General features: G+C 33.8%; 1 pseudogene; it reads right to left on the reverse strand.

Moving 5' to 3' along the window:
- Positions 1-1,903: 1,903 nt before the first annotated feature.
- Positions 1,904-4,223, reverse strand: LOC149022230 (transcription factor TCP23-like; annotated as a pseudogene).
- Positions 4,224-12,708: the final 8,485 nt, after the last annotated feature.

Here is a 12,708-nt window from a genome sequence, read left to right on the forward strand (position 1 = left end):
CAAATATTGCAACTTCAGGTGCATTCAACAATATTTGTGGTGCAAGTCTAACAACCACTATATAAATAAATAAAATCATTATTGGATAATGACAAACCTCAATTGTTAAGGTAACCTAATATCTTAATTGATTCTTAGATTCAATAAAATACATACATTTTTATCACGATGCACTTACATTACAAGATGGACAAGGTAAACTCCATTGTTTATAAAAACGCGCAAGGAGGTCGATCATTCTTTTCACTTTGGAATATAAAACATGATAATATATAGTATGATGTCTTTCTTCTCAAAACGCAATGCTTTGAGTGGAGTCATTCACAATTATTTTGAGCAGAATCGTGCTGATAACGTGTTATAAAATAAAGAGAAAATATAGAATACAAAGAAGAAAGACAAGATGAGTTCAATCAGAACTTGTTCATTCAGTTGAGTGCATTACATATTTATAGTAGAATGAGCATCTACTCTGATACGGAAATACAATATATGATTCTTGCACACAATAAGATATTCTTAATATGGAAAGATAGATTGCCGCTCAAGATAGAAGGTGCATATAATGAAAATATTAACTGCCAACATTGCGTGTTGAGATCACTGTAATCTTTAATTAAGATGAGAATGTAAATCACCAAGATTGTATGCTGAGGTGGTTGAGATCTTCAATTGGAAGTATTGTTTATTGGTGGGTGATGGTTATCCACAATCAATATTATTTATAACAGTATTAGCTTCCACGCCCCATATAACAAAATCAGGCATACAAATTTTGCTTTATATGAGAAAAATCAACACTAAGTATGATCTCCATGATTGTTCAGAATCACGATTCTCCAATTAAAAGCAATTTGGTTTTCAAAATTCTGATTCTTTAACAAATCAGTCTAATACCTTTGTTTGCACATGATTTGTAGAGGAGATCAGAGAATATCTCAGCTTAATAGGGAAATTTGAAATACGTAATTAGAAAATAATCTTTTAAAAATATAGAAACTAAAAATAAATTATTTAAAACCAAAATTGGGGAAATAATTTGAACACATTGAAATTACAAAAATAAATTATGAGTATTAAAATTGGAAAAATTTTACAAAACAAGATTGGAAAATGAATTAAATTTTTTGAAAAATACGTATACTAAAAAAATTGAAAAAATAACTAGACTAGTAAAGAAAAAAAAATTAAGATGGGAAGTTTTGAAGAGGTTTTACAAGAAAGGTAGAATGCAAAGAAGTTCTTGAAGCTGAATTCTTTGCGGTGATGGAAGGCCTGGATCTGGCTTTGAACATGGAACTTGGCCGGTTTATGTGGAGACAGATTCTCTTTAAGCGACATTGCTATTGCATCCATATGCAAGGCTGCAGATAGATATACTAGTTTGGTGGCTGAAATCTATCAAAAGTTCATCTCAAATGGTCATGTCAGTTTTGCTCAGTAGGGAAGGAAATAAAGCAGCTGATTGATGTTCAAGAATGATTTGTGAAAATAATACCATGTTGAATATCTTTCAAGAACCATCTCTAGAGTTGGAGATGATCCTTCAGGCTGATTTGCTAGCAAAGCTAGCCTAGCTATTTTTTGGTTTTTTTTTTTTTTTTTGCTTTTGGGTCTCGTGACCACGTTCCATGTACCCAAAAAAAAAAAGAGTTTTTTACGTGAGCCCTCTCCATTTTCATGGGAAACAAATCGCACCCCCTCCAAAATCAAAACCTTGCAAATACCCCATCCATCCTTAACCCCCTTTACTTATAATTGTTAAATAATTTTAATATGACCATATTACCCTTTGTGCTTGTTGCTAGTACTTATTCTAATAATTTTAATTAGTTCATATATCCGACGGCGAAACAATCGAGTGGACTGTGGCCGGTGGGTTTGAACTGTTTTATGAAGCTTGTCACTGTGAACTGTTTGGATGTTCATCGCCACTATCAGTAGACTGGCCAGTGGGTTTGAACCTGCTGCTAATGATGATCCATGCCATGTTGTTGCTCAGAACTCATACTCAATCCGGCACCTCTATTGAAAGCATTAAGAGCTGCAAACTTCCCCAGGTTCGATTCTGAGATACCCAGACCCAGATGCTGAGATGCGACCATGGACCCAAGTGGAACAGAACCAACACGTCCGCCAAGGAATTCCGGCCCAGCTGAAAAGTTTAGTGTGAGGATGAAATGCAGAGGAGCTTGAAGCGTCTTCCCTACAGCAGTAGGTATCGAAGTAGTTCTATATTGCCCTCCTGCAGTTGGGAATGTTCGTAGAGGTTTTGAAGGGCCTGCCACAGCTACAGAAGCAACAGTATTGCTGCCAGATATGGTGGTGCCACCGCCCGTGACGGGTAGCATCCAGAATGCACTGCCATCGCTGGTTGGGGCTGGTCCAACAGCCCACATTGCCGTCGCCTGTAAGATATTCGTCGGATCAGTCCCGCTGCTGAGACCGCACCTCCTTGTTCTTGCTGTCGTCGAGGCTTACTCACTGATGGCGATGTTGCATCACCAGTGTCCTGCTGCGGTTGTGCTTCCTCTTTAAACAGAGCTTCTCTGAAACGTTTTCTCAAATAGCTATCAGACAAATCTCCTCCAGAACCACCACCACCAGGCAGAGCTTCATTCCCTATCAATATATGTTGTTGTTGAGGTTGAAACCCTAGCATCTCTCCACTGGCGATGAACCTCCGACCGGCGTCACTTTCTTCGTAGTTCTGCTAATGGTGGGCGAGGGCTAATGAGTTATGGAAGGAATGAGGAACGGATTTAGAAGTTGGAAGTGAGAGGCTGGAGCAACTACTGCGTAGAGACATTAAGAGTAGCGATATTGGCAGGAAGGGTTCCGATGCTAGTAGCGGCGATGATGCCAGGCTCTCTTGCTGCAAAAGCCACTCGATTGTTTCGCCGTCGGATTTATGACCTAATTAAAATTATTAAAATAAGAATCACTGGCAACAAGCATAAAGGCTAATGTGGTCATATTAAAATTATTTAACAGTTATAAATAACGAGGTTAAAGGTGGAGGGGGTATTTGCAAGATTTTGATTTTGGAGGGGGTGCGATTTATTTCCCATGAAAATGGAGGGGCTCATGTAAAAACTAAAAAAATAAAAAATAAAAAATAAATAAATGTATTGAAATTAGAGAATTAGATTAAAAAAATTAATGAAAATAAAAACTTAAGTTAGATAAAAAATTAGAAGAAGAAAAAAAAGAATTAAAAAGAAAATTTGGAAAAATAAACTTAAAATATTGAAATTGGAATTTAAAAACCAAAATTGTGAGATTGAATGAAAATAATTTGAAAATAAACTAAGAAACCAAAATTTGAAAAATAAACTAATAGACATACTATGCATAAATTTCTTTATTTTTATATGAACTGTTCTTATTTAACTTTGAATTTTTGAAAGATTTTTTATTTTGATCCAAAGTTAAATTGTTTTATCCTTTGGGTTTTATTTGTTAGTTAAAAGAGAGAACCCAAGAGTCATACGTATCGGAGTTTGAAAGTAGGCCTGTAAACGGACCGGATTCGGCTCGGATACACCAGTATCCGAATCCGAATCCGATTAGCAAATTCGCTATCCGAATTCGAATCCGAATCCAGCAAAAATTTAGAGAAGGCATCCGAATCCGAATCCGAAACTTTATCGAATATCCGATAATAATCCGATCCGATAAAATATCCGATTATTGATTGATAATTGTCACTTTTTTACATTTTTTACGATAAATTTCTAATTTCTGATTACCGAATACCGATATCCGAATCCGATTACCGGTATCCGAATCCAATTATCATCTATTTTTAAAGAAAAAAATTTAAATACTTTACTCTATCCGGATAAAAATTTATCCGGATATTATCCGATCCGATAAGCAATTATCCGAATCCGAATCCGGTTGCTTAACGGACGGATACGGATATTTTCCGGTAAGAAAAATTTTGAATACGGATACCCTTAAACGAATACGAATGCGAATTCGGAGGCGGATTTCGGTTATCCATTTACAGGTCTATTTGAAAGAGTAGATGAAAAACTATGTGGATTCAATGTTTTATCATTTAGTGTAATAAATGCTCTCTTAAAATTTGAAAATAATTGTTTAGTGTAAAGTTTCTTCTTTTCTTGAGAAATGAAAGATTAGTTCTCTATTACGTATTCACCATACTTACTCTTAATTGCCAAACCACCTTCTTGGCTTGAGTCAAGCCAAGCCATCAAGATTAATTGGCTCAAACCAAATTGATATTGGCTTTAAGCCATATTTATGTGAATGACTCAAGCCATGATATTCCTAATTTTTTGATTATATTAATTCTTTTGTATAAACTAAAATTTACCTTGTTTCTACTTCTATTTTTAATGAAATCATAAACTATATTTGATTTCTAAATTGTTGTATTGACTACTTTCAGTGAGAGCATGGGTTTGAGCATTTAGATTTATGAATTCTGTAAGTTTATCGATTGTCCAATGCATAGACATGATGACACCTATCGGTTAATCACATAGATAAGCTAGGATTATTGATAAGTATATCATTCTTTTATGTCGATGCCCATCGGATAAGACATGAATGAATGATTAAAAAAAATTTTGTTTTGTTTTTACTTAATGCCCATCGGCTATAGGAATGTTTAATATTTTGCATTGATGTGGTTTTTGGATTATTAAATTTTTTACTTATGCCCATCGGATACGGGAAAAATTGAGACATTTAAAGACTTGTGATTGCCACATATGTCCAATGTGAATGTTATAGTTTTGTGCAAATGGGTCATGGTCTCCTTATTATGTTACGTGTTATATAACAGATGGCCGGTTATTCTAGTTCTTTGAGTGTGTCTGATATCATGAAAAATTGCATCTTGACTGGACCCAATTATGCTGAGTGGAAGCATACAATTGACTTGTTTATTGGATTCTACAATTTATTCTGTTTGTATTAAAAAGAATTGTCATGCTATGTCTGGTGCCCAATCTTCTAAGACTGCAAAGGCTATTTATAAGTTCTGAATTGAGGTTGATAATAAAGTGAAATATTTGATGTTGGGGTTATATGACGGATTCTCTTATGGTGGATTATATGAACAGTCCCTCTGCTAAGGTTATTTTAGATAGTCTTGAATTGAAGCTTGATAAGAAATCTAGCCAACACATTGAGGGTTGTTGGGAGAAATTTATCAGAACTAAATTATATGAAGATGGAGATACTAGAAAACATGTAAATAGCAGATTGCAGTAACTGATGAATTAGCTTTGTAGGGAAGACCAGTTGGTGATAAAACTAAGATTTCTACAATCTTATATTCTTTGTCTGATTCTTATGAAACTGTGAGACAAATCTATTTTGTGTTTGCGTTAAGTTGGACTGTAGATGATCTTTTATCCAAGGTGACTGGTCATGAAGATGCTAAATTGAGGAAGAAAGAATTTGTAATTCATGCTGTTGAAGAAAATGTTGATAAGCCCAATAATTCAAAGAAATACCAAAAGAAGAAGAGGCTTAACAATAAGAGGCATGATTGACAAAAGAATAAGAGAACTAATGTGAGATAAAACATTGAATTTAAGTCAAGGCAAATTGTATGCTATTTTTGCAAGAAGCCTGGACATAAAAGGTCTCAATGTTACTCTTTTTTTTAGATCTAATGGTAAGCAACCTCAAGGGGTTCAAGGAGCTAAAGAGAATAAATGATGGGAGGAGCTATATTTATATGGGAAATGATGATAAAGAATCAATTGAAGGAGATTGAGTTTTTGAGCTAAAATTGAATGATGGAACATTATTTAATTTAGTTGACTGTTTATATGCTCCTAGTATAAGGAAAAACTTGTTATCTATTTCAATGTTGGAGAAATTTGGTTATGAATTTTATTTTGGAAATGGGAAATTCTTAATGCATAAAGATGGTAAGTTGTGTTACATGGCTTTAGAAACAACAATAGGTATCAAGTGCAATTATGTGGTAATATTATATGCAATGTGGATGTTTCTGTTAAATCTAATACCACATATCTTTGGCTTATGAGGCTAGGACACTTCAGTGTGGATAGAATTGAAAAATTAATTAAGTCGAGAGTATTGACTAGAGTGTCTCTAGAGACGTTTCCAACCTGTGAAAGTTGCATTTCTGGAAAAATAATTAAGAAATCTTATAAGAAAGGTGAAAGGTGTTCCCATATTTTAGAAAAAATGCATACTGATGTAAGTGGACCTAACAACATATTGCAAGAGGAGGCATTTGTTACTTCATTACTTTCACTGATGATTTTTTTTAGATTTAGCTTTGTAGATCTTATTAAACATAAATAAGCTTGAGACTTTTTAGAAACATTTCGACTTGAAATTGAAATGTCAACAGGAGAAGTGATTAAGTCAATTCATTCAGATAGAGGTGGAGAATATATATCTGATATCTGATGAATTTGAGAAGTATTGTGAAGAAAGTGGCATTAAACATTTTAGAACTCCTCCTTATACCCCAGAAGCTAATGGTATTGTAGAAAGACGTAATAGAACTTTGCTTGATATGGTTAGATCTATGATGGTTAGAGCTAATTTGCCTACTTATTTTTTGGGAGAAGCTGTGTATACTAATATGCATATACTAAATAGAGTTCCCACCAAAGCTATAAATTCAACACCATATAAGTCATTTTATGGAAAAGAAGCCAATGTTGCTCACATTCGAGTGTGGGGGTGCATTGGTCATGTTCTCACTCCTGATCCTAATAGGAATAAGTTGCTATCCAAAACTAGAAGGTGTGTCATGGTTGGGTATCCTCATCTCTCCAAATGTTATAGGTTATATGATCCTGAAAATCAAATTATAATTGAAAGCAGGAACGTTATCTTTTGTAGAAGATCGTTTTGATTCTGACAAGAGAATTTTGGAAGAGTTGGAAGAAGGTGATGATTGTCACCAAAACTATTTGGGTGGTGAGTCCCTTGATCCTATTGTTTCATCAAGTCCAAAGAATCGTAAGGAATCTACTCCTCCAATTAGAAGAAGTGAAAGGATTTCTAAAGCTCCTGATATGTTAGATTATTATGTTTATTTAGGTGAAACTTTTGAAAGAGTTAGTGTAAATGAAGTTGTTGAAGATCCAATGACTTATTCTCAAGTTATGTCAGATATTGATTGTTATCATTGGATTACTACTATGCAAGATGAAATTGATTCTATGAATAAAAATGATGTGTGGAAGTTAGTTGATAAACCAATGAATACAACATTTTTGAATGAGAATATTGATGAAGACATTTTCGTGGAACAAACTGAAGGTTTAGTTCCGAAAGGAAATGAAGGAAAAGTATGCAAGTTAAATAAATCAATTTATGGTTTGAAACAAGTTTCAAGACAATGGAATTTAAGGTTTCATATTGCAGTTACTAGTATTGGTTCTATCCAAAACACTACTGAAGCTTGCATTTATATGAAGAAAAATAGAGAAAATGTTACATTTCTTACTCTTTATGTTGATGACATTCTGCTTGCTGAAAATGATATTGCTATGTTGGTGAAAATTAAACAGTGGTTGTTTGATATATTTGAATTTAAAGATTCGGATGAAGCCTCATATATTTTGAGTATCAAAATTAAGCGAGATCGTCAAAATAGAACTTTGAGTTTATCTGAAGAGAAGTATATTGATACCTTGTAGGTTTCATATGACTAACTGCTTGGATGGAAAAATTACTTATAATTATCTTAGACCTCTTTCTAAGGAAGATAGTCCTAAGTCTAAGAATGCAAAATTGAATTATTCATTATTTCTATGTGCATCTACTGTGGGAAGCTTGATGCATACGATGATTTGTACTCATCCAAACATAGTATTTGCAGTTGGCATGATCAGTCGTTTCCAAAGTAATCCTGGGAGAATGCATTGGGTTGGTGTGCAATGGATAATGATGTATCTTAAGCGAACAAATGTTTTCAAATTGGATTATCATTCTGATAAGTTTGACCTCATTGGATATTCATATTATGATTATCAACGGTGTGTTGATAACAAAAATCTACCTCTGGCTATATGTCCACTTTGGGTGGTGGTGCTATTGCTTGGAAAAGTAAGAAATAAGAATGTGTTGCTCAATCAACAATGGAAGCTGAAGATATGGCTTTAAATGCAGTTGCCAAAGAAGGTATTTATTTTCAGAAGTTTTTGTCAAAATTATTGATAAAGGATTGTGTAATGAAACCTATTCCAATTTTATGTAACAATAATTTTGCAATTTCCATCACAAAATATCCAAAGTGTCATTCTCAGGCCAAGCATATAGAAGGTCGATATCACTATATTCGTGATGTGATTACAAAGCAAGAGGTTGTTGTTGAGAGAGTGCCATCTAAGTCAAACTTGGCTGATCCCTTCACAAAAGGTTTCATTTTTTGTGTATTTGCAAAACATGTAATGGATTTGGGATTGTGTTAGGCCAAGTAGGAGACTGTAAGAATTATGTGGCCCAACACATATCATTATATTACTTACACATTCACTTTGGATACTTGTAAGGTTATTTTAATTATATGTGGTATTTATTGTTTATGATGATTTATGTGGTTATTTGGTTCATTGGATTGTTTGGACTAATTTTATGGATGATCATCTAGTTTGAACCACTTTGTAATCCTTGACTTGATCGCACCCATCATAATGTATTATTGTCTAAATATACATTGTTGAACTATGAAGGGTTTGAGGGGTGCAAGTTAAAATTGCTCAGACTATGGGAGATATGGGGACTAGTCTCTCTATGGTTAGTATACTTTAAATCTATGGAATCCATCCATGTAAAGATTATATGTACGTTGAGTGTTGATCTTAGTGACTAGTGCTCTAGTGCTAGTGACTTGACAATTACAAAAGTGTACACATACCTACAGACTGCCTTTTGAAAGAATTTATTGATAAAATGGTTTTGCAAATTTGTTTTTATATATTAGTAAAAACTTATCAATTTTCTTCTCTAATTTTTGGGAACCTAATTTTGTTTTGTTTTATTTAATGGCAGTTCTGTAATTTTGTTCCCTAATTCTTTTGGGGAATTTTTAGTAATTGTCAAGGTAAGCTTTAAGGGCATTCTGGATATGAGCATTAGTGGGCTAGCATCTCACTTAGGGTAGACTTTATGGCTGGTCATCTCCACCCTAGAGATATAAATATCTCAAGGTCACACAGGCAAATGGATCTTAAATTTTCAGAAGCTCAAAATACCAAGTGATGGTATACCTGTCCAACTGGGGTGAGCACCCTGATTGCTTGTGAGATCCTTGGCATCGAACGTGTTTCTTATTGAAGTGTTCATCTTCAAGTTTCATCCTTCACTTTTACTTCAGTAGTGCTAGATCTTTTCTTTTCTTTTATATCATTTCTATAAGGTTGGAATATATCTTCAAAGAGGCATTTAATTCCATCATGATTCTGTCAATTTGTAATTTCTTCTTTCATAGATTAAATAATCTTGATTCTATGTTTTAGTTAGTTTTTCTAATATTAACTTCTTACAAAAAAAAAAAGCCATAAAAAAAAAATTAGACTTGAGTCACCTAGGGCTTTATGATCTTTGCATTTGGTCTCACAAAAAAATATGAGATCTGGCTTGTGTCTTATTAGGTTTTTGGAAATACACTTCAAAGTGAATTTTCCATTTACCCCCGCATGTTCCATGACCGAATCTTCATATTTGATGAGTCCCAACCCACTGCCCACCCCCACAATATGGAGTTTGCAATAGCAGCAAGCAAGACTAGGAGTATGAATGCAAGCCACAAAATGAAGAGGGACACAAAGTTTAAGAAGCAAATATCATGAAAAAAGTATTCACATAATGGTGATAAGGAAAGACCTGCACAACTGAGGCTTCACATAGAGAAATTTTGTTTAGCCCTATGGACCTAAAAATTTGGGCATTGTAATTAAACTCATTATAAGTAAACATATTTTGGACGGGAGACCATTTCTAAGTACTATCAACTATCAAGACAAGCCATATTTTTTCCATTGTAACTACACATCCTTGATCTAGTGAACTCTATTGCAGATTGTCAAAGCTACAATCTCACCATAACCTTGTAAAATAATGTTAAAGCAGAGCTTGTGCAAATCTATAATAAATCTATAATGGTGCGTCAGGTCCCTAATGGTTTAAGATCCATACCATGCCAACTCTATGCACTTCATGGTCCTACCGTTGGGAGCTTGAGAAAGAACTCCTAAAGCACAAGTTGGACCAAAAAGTGTTTTCAAATAGGGGGTATTTAGGGAAACAGGAGTCCCATACACGAACTACTTTGGAACTTACAATTCTATTCTTTACCGGTTGGACCAAGTGATTGATGAGCTATCAACCACTTGATGGACCAGCCAATTCAAATCCTATCGGATTCTAATTGTCTTGTGAATCTATACTCAAGTATGTTATATTACTTAATCCACCGTCTTTGTGATGCACATTCTTGAAAAGTTGGCAATTCAACTCCCTAAACCTGATGAATCGAGTGTCTCTTCCTCTCAAATTCCAATATGGCTAGCTCAATTGGGTCCACCTCACCGTCTTCTTGAAGTCCAGATGTTGGCACACTGCTATCCACCCGAATGGTCCATGGTTTAACAGTTTGGTTCTTACATTGTAGTAGTGGGTTAGAATCTAGTATGGTTATTACGAGAGTGAGACTAGTCTAGCTTTGATGATACCATACCTTTCACATTTTAATTATGCAACTGATTTAATAGCTCATGGTGTAAGGTACATGTTATAGATTATGACTTCAAAAAAAATGCCTAAACAATGTATATGAGTGATCACAACATGTTGGTAAGTGAATGTGTGATCTGATCATTTTTTATGACATAGAAGAGCACAGGAGCAAGAGCACAATCCATGTTATTAACAATAGCAAAATACCTTTAAGAACTTGGAATGCTTCTAATTGCATTGCTGAGCTGACTAGTATTACAAGTCTTCATATGAGCCATCCTTTTTTATATTATCTTTATCCTAAATTTTTTTTTCATGTTTTATCATTTTTATATATTTGGTATCCATTTCAAAGCTTTTTTTGTTTAAGAGTATAAGAATAAAAAAAAAAACCTCTAAATCTGTAATGGATTCCAAAAATTAAGAAATCTATTTTGTTTATTTATTCTATGTTTTTAATGGACATAAGCTCACATAACCCAACATTTATGGGTGAACTAGGCATTAGATTTGTGATCGCAGGGGTGGTTGATTCGATCAAGATTATACCAAAGCAAGCAAATAAGAGACACAAAGAATGATTACGATCACGGAGTTCGATCCAAGGACCTACTCACCGGGACTTAGATGCGAGTTCAATTCAATATGGGAAATCATATGAAATACTTACAGATCTTGGAAGATAAATACAAGACAGAGAGGTAATCAACAAAACTAGATAGCTCCTCCACAAGCCATCGAAAGCACACCTCAATACCATCAACAATCTTCAATTCTGAGAAGGATCGCCGGCCAAGAATAACCGAAATAGAGAAGAATGAAATAGAGAAATACAAGAGTAATCAAACCCTAATCAACTGCTCTTCCATCTACCATCGAGAACTCTCCTTTGTCACCGGTAACAGCATCAATCATCTTCTCCAAGAACAAAACTGAAACCGAAGCTCTGAAGGGAATCGCCAGAGGCTCTCACGTGAGACAAGAAACCCAAAATCTGATTTGGTGAATCTGACTTCTCCTAACCCAGCTGAACCAGAAAGCTTATTATACAAATAGCTTGAACCAAAACTGGTTCAAAACATAACTCAACCCGAACCGAATCCGGTTCTTACAGATTACCCCAACAAGATTATTTTAAAGCTGAAAACCCTTGCTGACCTCTTGTTCACGTTCCTACATCCCAAATGCACCTCTTGATTTTAGTACTTGTTCTCCAATATTTTCCCCTGAGAGTTTCAAATTCCAATTCTTTTATATCATAAATGACTCAAAAATGATACAAGAACCTAAATATACTTAAAATCGTAATTTTTAACTTCATGCATTCTGTTTACCAAAAAAAATAAAAATAAAAATTCATGCATTCAAGTTCTTTTTAAATAAGTTTTATATTTTTCTCTACGCTTATTCTACCATTGTTAGTAAAAGATTTTCTCAGAAAAACTAAAAAGGGATTCCAGGTTATTTTAAAATTAGAAAAAGAATTCATTTTTATGTGGGTACATTTTCGTAGAAGAAAATATAAGTACTTACCTTATAATTGTTGGTTTTCTCCAATGTCTTAACATTTTTTTTTTTTGAATTTTCTTTGAATTTTACTGCTCTTAAAACAAAATATCACTTTTACCAAAAAAAAAAAAAAAAAAGGGAGTAACACTTTGAGTCTAGATCAGAAAAACATTAATTAAGAAAAGATTGTAACCAAGTGCAATTTTGTGGTGTAAGGAGTTTTTACAGATAAGTCTCATGCCAATCATGTGTAAATATGCATGTCTCACAACAATTAAATGAAGAGATTTGTTGTTATTGCTTGGCTTTTTAAAAAAATATATATAAATTAAGGTTTGTTCGAGCCAGTTTACATATATCTCAACCACATTCTCAAAAGGGATAATTTTATATAATTATTTAAATATATGATAGAACTTTACCTTTAATCCAAAGATATTCGAACTCTTGACCTTATTTTATTTTTTAGTTTTCACCATTAATAAA

Source organism: Hakea prostrata, chromosome 3 (genome assembly GCF_041222555.1).
Source record: "Hakea prostrata isolate BN-2017 chromosome 3, UWA_Hpros_2, whole genome shotgun sequence".
Classification (NCBI taxonomy): domain Eukaryota; kingdom Viridiplantae; phylum Streptophyta; class Magnoliopsida; order Proteales; family Proteaceae; genus Hakea; species Hakea prostrata.